Source organism: Oncorhynchus masou, chromosome 22 (assembly GCF_036934945.1).
Source record: "Oncorhynchus masou masou isolate Uvic2021 chromosome 22, UVic_Omas_1.1, whole genome shotgun sequence".
Lineage (NCBI taxonomy): Eukaryota > Metazoa > Chordata > Actinopteri > Salmoniformes > Salmonidae > Oncorhynchus > Oncorhynchus masou.
The window spans coordinates 1,868,517-1,878,072 of record NC_088233.1 but is presented as its reverse complement, the minus strand read 5'-3'; the positions used below and the strand labels follow the sequence as shown (position 1 = coordinate 1,878,072).

General features: G+C 42.8%; 1 protein-coding gene across 1 annotated transcript in view; it reads left to right on the top strand.

Annotated features, from left to right (window-relative positions):
* LOC135509758 (anoctamin-3-like) overlaps positions 1–9,556 on the top strand; it is a 97,672-nt gene that overhangs the window by 10,428 nt on the left and 77,688 nt on the right.

The window sequence follows — 9,556 nt, the reverse complement described above, 5'->3', positions numbered from 1 at the left end:
CTAATATAGTATATACTCTACTAATGTATACACCAACTACATTAATATAGTATATACTCTACTAGTGTATACTATAACTACATTAATATAGTATATACTCTCCTATTGTAATACTACAACTACATTAATATAGTATATACTCTACTACTGTATACTACAACTACATTAATATAGTATATACTCTACTAATGTATACTACAACTACATTAATATAGTATATACTCTACTACTGTATACTACAACTACATTAATATAGTATATACCTACTAATGTATACTACAACTACATTAATATAGTATATACTCTACTACTGTATACTACAACTACATTAATATAGTATATACTCTACTACTATATACTACAACTACATTAATATAGTATATACTCTACTACTATATACTACAACTACATTAATATAGTATATACTCTCCTACTGTATACTACAACTACATTAATATAGTATATACTCTACTACTGTATACTACAACTACATTAATATAGTATATACTCTACTAATGTATACTACAACTACACTAATATAGTATATACTATCCTACTGTATACTACAACTACATTAATATAGTATATACTCTACTAATGTATACTACAACTACATTAATGTAGTATATACTCTACTAATGTATACTACAACTACACTAATATAGTATATACTATCCTACTGTATACTACAACTACACTAATATAGTATATACTATCCTACTGTATACTACAACTACACTAATATAGTATATACTCTACTAATGTATACACCAACTACATTAATATAGTATATACTCTACTAGTGTATACTATAACTACATTAATATAGTATATACTCTCCTATTGTATACTACAACTACATTAATATAGTATATACTCTACTACTGTATACTACAACTACATTAATATAGTATATACTCTACTAATGTATACTACAACTACATTAATATAGTATATACTCTACTACTGTATACTACAACTACATTAATATAGTATATACTCTACTACTATATACTACAACTACATTAATATAGTATATACTCTACTACTATATACTACAACTACATTAATATAGTATATACTCTCCTACTGTATACTACAACTACATTAATATAGTATATACTCTACTACTGTATACTACAACTACATTAATATAGTATATACTCTACTAATGTATACTACAACTACACTAATATAGTATATACTATCCTACTGTATACTACAACTACATTAATGTAGTATATACTCTACTAATGTATACTACAACTACATTAATGTAGTATATACTCTACTAATGTATACTACAACTACACTAATATAGTATATACTATCCTACTGTATACTACAACTACACTAATATAGTATATACTATCCTACTGTATACTACAACTACATTAATATAGTATATACTCTACTACTGTATACTACAACTACATTAATATAGTATATACTCTACTACTGTATACTACAACTACATGAATATAGTATATACTCTCCTACTGTATACTACATCCTTTTGATTTACATTTGGTTGATGTGTCTCACTAACATGAATTCAACAAAACCTGTCGCCATTTGATTGGGTGAAACATTTAGTGAAAACAAAAAGTGTTGATGACTTTTAGGGGCGGCAGGTAGCCTAGTGGTTAGAGTGTAGGGGCGGCAGGTAGCCTAGTGGTTAGAGTGGTGGGGCGGCAGGTAGCCTAGTGGTTAGAGTGGAGGGGCGGCAGGTAGCCTAGTGGTTAGAGTGGAGGGACGGCAGGTAGCCTAGTGGTTAGAGTGGAGGGGCGGCAGGTAGCCTAGTGGTTAGAGTGGAGGGGGGCAGGTAGCCTAGTGGTTAGAGTGGAGGGGCGGCAGGTAGCCTAGTGGTTAGAGTGGAGGGGCGGCAGGTAGCCTAGTGGTTAGAGTGGAGGGACGGCAGGTAGCCTAGTGGTTAGAGTGGAGGGGCGGCAGGTAGCCTAGTGGTTAGAGTGGAGGGGCGGCAGGTAGCCTAGTGGTTAGAGTGGAGGGGCGGCAGGTAGCCTAGTGGTTAGAGAGTGGAGGGGCGGGGCAGGTAGCCTTGTGGTTAGAGTGGAGGGGCGGCAGGTAGCCTAGTGGTTAGAGTGGAGGGGCGGCAGGTAGCCTAGTGGTTAGAGTGGAGGGGCGGCAGGTAGCCTAGTGGTTAGAGTGGAGGGGCGGCAGGTAGCCTAGTGGTTAGAGTGGAGGGGCGGCAGGTATCCTAGTGGTTAGAGTGGAGGGGCGGCAGGTAGCCTAGTGGTTAGAGTGGAGGGGCGGCAGGTATCCTAGTGGTTAGAGTGGAGGGCGGCAGGTAGCCTAGTGGTTAGAGTGGAGGGGGCGGCAGGTAGCCTAGTGGTTAGGGGGAGTGGAGGGGCGGCAGGTAGTCTAGTGGTTAGAGTGGAGGGGCGGCAGGTAGCCTAGTGGTTAGAGTGGAGGGGCGGCAGGTAGCCTAGTGGTTAGAGTGGAGGGGCGGCAGGTAGCCTAGTGGTTAGAGTGGAGGGACGGCAGGTAGCCTAGTGGTTAGAGTGGGGGCGGCAGGTAGCCTAGTGGTTAGAGTGGGGCGGCAGGTAGCCTAGTGGTTAGAGTGGAGGGGTGGAAGGTAGCCTAGTGTTTAGAGTAGAGGGGCGGCAGGTAGTCTAGTGGTTAGAGTGGAGGGGCGACAGGTAGCCTAGTGGTTAGAGTGGAGGGGCGACAGTGTAGCCTGGTGGTTAGAGTGGAGGGGTGGCAGGGTATCCTGGTGGTTAGAGTGGAGTGGCGGCAGGTAGCCTAGTGGTTAGAGTAGAGGGGTGGAAGGTAGCCTAGTGGTTAGAGTGGAGTGGCGGCAGGTAGCCTGGTGGTTAGAGTGGAGGGGCGGCAGGGTAGCCTATTGGTTAGAGCGTTGGACTAATAACCAGAAGGTTGCGAGTTCAAACCCCCGAGCTGACAAGGTAAAAATCTGTCATTCTGCCCCTGAACAGGCAGTTAACCCACTGTTTGTTGTTGTTGTTAAAATGACGTGGAAACAACATTGATTCAACCAGTTTTTTGCCCAGTGGGGGTGGCACTCATGATCATATTCTCAAATATTGTCATCATGTCTTTGTCATGATATTCTCAAATATTGTCAGATGCTAGTCTTTGTCACAAGCTAATTTCCAATTTCGTCCCCCTCGAAAGTCGTCTCTGACCAACACCGACATCATGTTTGTGAAGATCCACGTTCCCTGGGGGAAACCCTCTGTAAATACGCTGAGCAGATGAATATCAGGATGCCATTCAGGTTAGCGCTTCCTACGAATTCCCTCTACATAATGCATTACAAACACATTTATAACGCCTCATGAGCTCTACATAATGCATTATAATACGTGACATGAGCGTTTAACAACTACTCATAAACATCTATAACGACAGCTCGTTCAATAACGTTTGATGAGCTCTTTGTATGGCTTGATCCGTTGGATTCTTCCACCCAACCGACAACGTCTTCTAATTTATTGCTAATTTTTTTTTTTTCAGGAAAAAAATTTACTTTACAAGGATTGGAAGAGCAAAGTTATGGGCAGGCAAGTGGGATTTACGTGATATCTTATTAGGTTCGGGCGCGGTGTGATGCCGAGCTTGACTGTCTGAGCGCTGCAGAGCACTTCTAATGAAATACCGGATCATGAGCATTCAACACCGTGACGGTGCTGAGCCCGCGGGCGAGTCGCAGTAACACAGCTGGAGTGGCCCTGTTCACCGTGAGCTGTTCTTTTTTATCTGTAGAATGGCGAGAAAAGAACAGTGGGGATGTTCAGAAAGAGATAGAGGTAGAAAGACGCAGGGAAGTTTGGTCTGGAGTCCAGCGTCCCACTGCTACACTGGTTGTTATATTAAGATGCAAGACGGGCCATCAGGGGAGTTAAGTAGAAGAGGTAAACCGTGATTTGATCACGGAGGATGAATAGGTCAAACTGTCATTGAGCTCTACCCCAGCGGAATTAATGCACGATTTAATGAATGAGTTCAGGATTAGTTCATCCTGCTACTTAAAGATGTTATGTTGTGTATACGAATGTGAGATATTAAACCGTTTTAAGCCCAATAATAAGTCACGCTGAATCACTAAAGAGTGTCTGCTGCAACGTACACAAGACATAATAATGCAGTGTTTGACTGGAAAAATGCAAAATATTCTATGTGATTTTAATTATTATCATTGATCAAATAAAACGATATCTGGTATACTCCTGGTAAATGAAAACCCTATGTGGTTCTGGTACTAGGTTAATCTTGGTCAATTAAAACCCTATGTGGTTCTGGTACTAGGTTAATCTTGGTCAATTAAAACCCTATGTGGTTCTGTTACTAGGTTAATCTTGGTCAATTAAAACCCTATGTGGTTCTGGTACTAGGTTAATCTTGGTCAATTAAAACCCTATGTGGTTCTGTTACTAGGTTAATCTTGGTCAATTAAAACCCTATGTGGTTCTGTTACTAGGTTAATCTTGGTCAATTAAAACCCTATGTGGTTCTGTTACTAGGCTAATCTTGGTCAATTAATCTGTTTTTCTCTGTCCTCTCTCCCCGAAGCCGGTTTCATCTGAGGTGTTGTCAGATAAAGAGTTGGTTACCCAGCAACCCCATGAAGCTGGACAAAGAGGCCCTACCTGACCTAGAGGAGACAGACTGCTATACAGCCCCCTTCAGCAGGGCACGCATGCACCAGTAGGTTCTATACCTAACCCTAGCCCTTACCTCAACCCCCTAACCCTTACCTCAACCCCCTAACCCTTACCTCAACCCCCAACCTAACCCTTACCTCAACCCCCAACCTAACCCTTACCTCAACCCCCTAACCTAACCCTTACCTCAACCCCCTAACCTAACCCTTACCTCAACCCCCCAACCTAACCCTTACCTCAACCCCCCAACCTAACACTTACCTCAACTCCCAACCCTAACCCTTACCTCAACCCCCAACCTAACCCTTACCTCAACCCCCAACCTAACACTTACCTCAACTCCCAACCTAACCCTTTCCTCAACCCCCAACCTAACCCTTACCTCAAACCCCAACCTAACCCTTACCTCAAACCCCAACCCTAAACCTTACCTCCAACCCCTAACCTAACCCCCCTTACCTCAACCCCCAACCTAACCCTTACCTCAACCCCCTAACCTAAGCCCTACCTCAACCCCTAACCTAAGCCCTAGCTCAACCCCCCAACCTAACCCTTACCTCAACCCTAACCTAACCCTAACCCTTACCTCAACCCCCAACCTAACCCTAACCCTAAGCCTTACCTCAACCCCAACCTAACCCTAAGCCTTCCCTCAAACCCCTAACCTAAGTCTTACCTCAACCCCCTAACCTTACCCTAACCTCAACCCCCTAACCTTACCCTAACCTCAACCCCCTAACCTTACCCTAACCTCAACCCCTAACCTAACCCTTACCTCAACCCCCAACCTAACCCCTTACCTCAACCCCCAACTTAATCCTTACCTCAACCCTAACCTTACCCTAACCCTTACCTTAACCCCCCTAACCTTACCTAACCCTTACCCTAACCCTTACCTCAACCCCCTAACCTCAACCCCGTACCCTAACCTTACCTCAACCCCCCTAACATTACCCTAACCCTTACCTCAACCCCCCTAACCCTTACCTCAACCCCCTAACCCTAACCGTTACCTCAACCCCCTAACCTAACCCTAACCCTTGCCTCAACCCCCTATCCTTACCCTAACCCTTACCTCAACCCCCTAACCCTAACCCTTACCTCAACCCCCTAACCCTAACCGTTACCCCAGTCACTCCAACACTCTGACAGTCACTCGAACACTAACACTCAATCTGACACAAACAGCTTGTGAGATAGACTGGCTCATGTGTTTTATTACAGGCTACACTGGAGGAGGAAGAGATGAAGTTATCTTTAGACAGTGACGGCAGTATTCTGTCTCTGTTATGATAATCACCCCTGATAGCATCTCAATCACTCCATCACTTGTAAAATAGACTAGTTTGTATGAAATGTTATCTGTTTGTGTGAATTAGAGGCAACAGACCCACGAAATGATGATAGAATGACGGCAAATAAAGATGCTATAGTCCAGCTCATAATAGCAGCTGCCGTCTCTATGACAACTCCCCCTTTCTTTACTGTCTCTATGACAACTCCCCCTTTCTTTACTGTCTCTATGACAACTCCCCCTTTCTTTACTGTCTCTGACAACTCCCCCTTTCTTTGCTGTCTCTATGACAACTCCCCCTTTCTTTGCTGTCTCTATGACAACTCCCCCTTTCTTTACTGTCTCTGACAACTCCCCCTTCCTTTGCTGTCTCTATGACAACTCCCCCTTTCTTTACCGTCTCTATGACAACTCCCCCTTTCTTTACTGTCTCTATGACAACTCCCCCTTTCTTTCCGGTCTCTATGACAACTCCCCCTTTCTTTCCGATCTTTTTGACAACTCCCCCTTTCTTTACTGTCTCTGACAACTCCCCCTTTCTTTACGGTCTCTATGACAACTCCCCCTTTCTTTACGGTCTCTATGACAACTCCCCCTTTCTTTACGGTCTATGACAACTCCCCCTTGTGGGGTCCCAGGTTCGAAGCGAGGAGAGGGACGGAAACTATACTGTGTTACATGTGGGGTCCCTGGTTCGGTGGTTAATCGACCGCTGACCTTGAGAGGGAGGGAGTGACTTGAGTGTCTGAAGAGTGACTGTTGTGGTTCTCTCTTCAGTTATATGGATGATTGACCATATCCTAACAATGCTGACCTTCTGTTGGTTTGACTTTCCTCTCTCAGTTTCACCATCAACAACAGACAGACGTTCTTCTCCAACTCCACCAGAAGCAGAATCGTCCACCATGTTCTCAACGCACCAAGTATGAGGACGGGAAGTCTAAGATGGGTACGGAGCTACGCTATCTGTCTACAGTGCATTCGGAAAACTATTCAGGCTTTTTCCACATTTTTATTACATTACAGCCTTATTCTAAAATTGATTAAATAGTTTTTTCCTTTTCAATCTACACACAATACCCCATAATGATAAAGAAAAACAATGTTTTAGAATAATTAACTTAAATATAACTTTGACATAAATGTTCAGACCCTTTACTCTGTACTTTGTTGAAGCACCTTTGTCAGCGATTACAGCATTGAGTCTTCTTGGGTATGGCACAAGACTTGCAGCTGTATTTGGGGAGTTTCTCAAGCTCTGTCAGGTTGGATGGGGACGTCGCTGCCAACTATTTTTAGGTCTTTCCAGCGATGTTCGATCTTGTTCAAGTCTACGCTCTGGCTGGGCCACTCAAGGACATTAATTGAGGACGCCGTTAGGGATGCCATTTGGGCCAGCAGCCTTGCGAGAGCCCACAGTCCATGGTAGCGGAAAGTTGATTAGCAGTGGTCCAATATTTTACCAAAGCGAGTACTACAGTCAATGTGTTGATAGAGTTTGCACTCAAATTTGCTGAAAATCCCCAGCTACAATAAATGTTGCCATAGGATGCGGGGTTTCCAGTTTGCGTAAAATCCAGTGTAGTTCTTTGAAGGACGGTTGTATTGAGCTTTCCTCGTGCTCTTGAGGAAGACTATATTCTACAGTGACAGCAGTGGCCACAGGCAGAACATCACTAGCGGTTTCAATCGGCTTCTCCGATCGTAGCGGATGAAGTATGGTTTCAACATGTTGACATGACTCAGACAGATTTTTGGTCCCTGTGCTCCTGATGATGTAATCCAGATTTATTTATTACTATTCACTATGGGGCCTGAAAAGTGAGCTTGCAACGGGTAACAAAACCAGGACTTGGTCAACTCACATTGAAAGTGCGGTTTTGGGACTTTTCCGATTTCATTTTAATTTGCGCCTTCTCCAGTTTCTCCCAGGTGCGGTGCAAACTGTATCGAAAAGAGCTAACGTGCTTCAACAGTTCAGTTTTTTTTGTTTAATGTGTTGCCCTGCAACAACCTCTCTCTCTCTCTCTCTCTCTCTCTCTCTCTCTCTCTCTCAGCAAGATCAAATGAATCTGACATGATGTCCCAAACTTGACTTAAATAAGACTAATACCGAGACATTCCTGAATAACCTCCCACACTGCAAACAACACAAGAGGCACCTGTTCGTCCCAATTTTTCTCAAACTCAAAGGCATGAACTCTCAAAATAAACTTGATAATCTGATCATCTCCAAAGATCAGGGCGGGGTTCAGCCTTATTCTAAAATGGATTAAACAATTAGAACAATTGTTTTTTTCTTTGTCATTATGGGATTTATTATGTGTGTAGATTAATGAGGGAGATTTTTTTGGGGGGGGGAAAAAGTGTGTGGAAAAAAGTTGAGGGGTCTGAATACTTTCCAAATGCATTGTATAAACCGAAAGGTTGCTAGATCGAATCCCAGAGTTGGCAAGGTAAACATCTGTCGTTCTTCCCCTGAACAAGGCAGTTAACCCACTGTTCCTAGGCCATCATTGTAAAATAAGAAGTTGTTCTTAACTGACTTGTCTAGTTAAATAAAGGTTAAATAAATAAAAATAAACCTGGAATTACCCCCACGACTGTTGAATACCTGTAGCAGTATATGTAGCTTTGCCTTGATTGTGGTGCGGGGCTAATGCCATCGAACATAACTAGCTCACCATTGACCTTCTCTGTGTCGTGGAAATTTCCTGTATTACCAAATCATGAGAGAGCAATCCACACACAAATCAGAGTTATCATAAAGTCCATCTTTAATTATATGAGTTTCACCATAGCCCTGTGACTCTCAGATCAATTCAGTGTCTATAAATTAATTATCTGAGAGTCCTTACATAATGGCAACTGAGATCCTTTATAGCAAAGACAAACATAGCCAGCATTGGCTCTAAATTATCATTCAGTTTGGTCTCCTAAACTAAGTTCTTATCTTGGTACCACTTAAGACCCAAACATTACCTCATCCAATGGCATATATCAATTGTCAATTCTAGACACTCCCATCAAAAATACAACCCCTCCTGGACAAGCTCACGGAGAGGAGTGACTGGCACACAGACATTGTGGAGCCAACTAACTGGTTCCCCATTAATCACACCATCCCTTCACACATGGTTTAGGAATAGTTACAGACACATTCACAGATAAGACTAACCTGACCTCTCCGCTCTCTGGGGCCCAAGAAACTTTACCCACATAAGCATTGTTGGAGAATAATCAGGATTAGTTGGTAACATAGGTAAGATGTTTTATATTCATCATATGTTTGTAAGTTACTTCTCATCAGAATGTGTTTGTATAATACTGTGGCAGGGTTGCAGTATCTGTTCTCTGTCAGGACTATAGTTGTTTGGGCCGGAGGAGAGGGAGAGGTCAGCGTGAATCTCTTGGCTCCACAATGTCTGTGTGCCAGTCAATGTGTCTCTGTGATCTTGTCAAGATAGTATGGATTTGATATATGCCTGTTGATATGGAGGATGTGTTTATGGTTCTGAGTTTGAGAAAGAGCATAGTTTAGGAGACAAAGCAAACGATAAATTATGGCCAATGCTGTCTGGCTATGTGTGTCTTTGCTATAAAGGATCTCAGTTGCAAT